Source organism: Brassica oleracea, chromosome C4, assembly GCF_000695525.1.
Source record: "Brassica oleracea var. oleracea cultivar TO1000 chromosome C4, BOL, whole genome shotgun sequence".
Lineage (NCBI taxonomy): Eukaryota > Viridiplantae > Streptophyta > Magnoliopsida > Brassicales > Brassicaceae > Brassica > Brassica oleracea.
This window is the reverse complement of record NC_027751.1, coordinates 34952054-34953034: the sequence shown is the minus strand read 5'-3', so window position 1 is coordinate 34953034 and position 981 is coordinate 34952054. Positions and strand designations below refer to the sequence as shown.

The window sequence follows — 981 nt, the reverse complement described above, 5'->3', positions numbered from 1 at the left end:
GGTGTGAACGCCTGTGTCAAGGAGGCTATCTGAGCTCCCATGATCTGCATAGCCTCCACCAAGCCCCTTATGGTCAGCTCAATGACCTCCTCGGCACCAGTGACCCGAACATATGCATCCATTCTGGCCACTCCCAGCACCAACGTTGGACGACCCAGTATCGTCTCCATGGACTTTCTCTTGCTGCTCGTCCACATTAGTTTCATTAACCTTAGTAGGAAGAGTTGGACCCACCCCACTGTAAGTCTGGTTACATTGCCCCCCTGCTCCACCTGAGCGGGTAGCATTGTGGTTGGAATGGTTCCAGCTGGTAACACTCCGGTCTGTTCAGCACCATCCTGCCCCACTGCTCCAGACGCTCCAGTTGCCTCCTTTCCTTTCCGAGATTTATGCCTTCTTGTACCCTTAGGAGTTACTAACACAAACAAAAGGTTAGTCCACAACTGAACACACAAACCTCAATCACTCCTAAGTTAATCAGTACAAAAGATTACTTAGAACCCAACTATCTCACCATGAGTCCAAACGGCCAAGTGTGTGGTGAACCAATAACCCAACAAATCCTAGAATCAAGAATGCTCTGATACCAACTTGTAAGACCCGATCCTAGATTCCCCAATCCAACCAGACCGCAGCCTCACCAAACAATGCAACCAGTTTCATTTACATATTCAAGTTCAAGTGTTAAATAATTCTAAGTCTTTTTCAGAGTTTTGAGGTTCCAACATTCACACTCAAACCATCCAACATCGACTAGGGCAAATAGATATTTCATAGATAATAACCAAGGTTCATACATCATTCATCATCCTAATAAATAGATCACACACTAGAATCGCATAAGTTCACAAGTTGCACAATAGGCTACAATAATTACACAATTTTCCGAATCAACCCAATCACCACACATCTTCCCATGGCCGCGGTCCTCATGGTGCTTTTCCCTTACCACGGTCCATTTCTGGTCCTGGATCCAACACA

General features: G+C 45.8%; 1 pseudogene; it reads right to left on the bottom strand.

The window, feature by feature from the left end:
- The window catches only part of LOC106338731, a 5197-nt pseudogene that overhangs the window by 3097 nt on the left and 1119 nt on the right, over window positions 1-981 (bottom strand).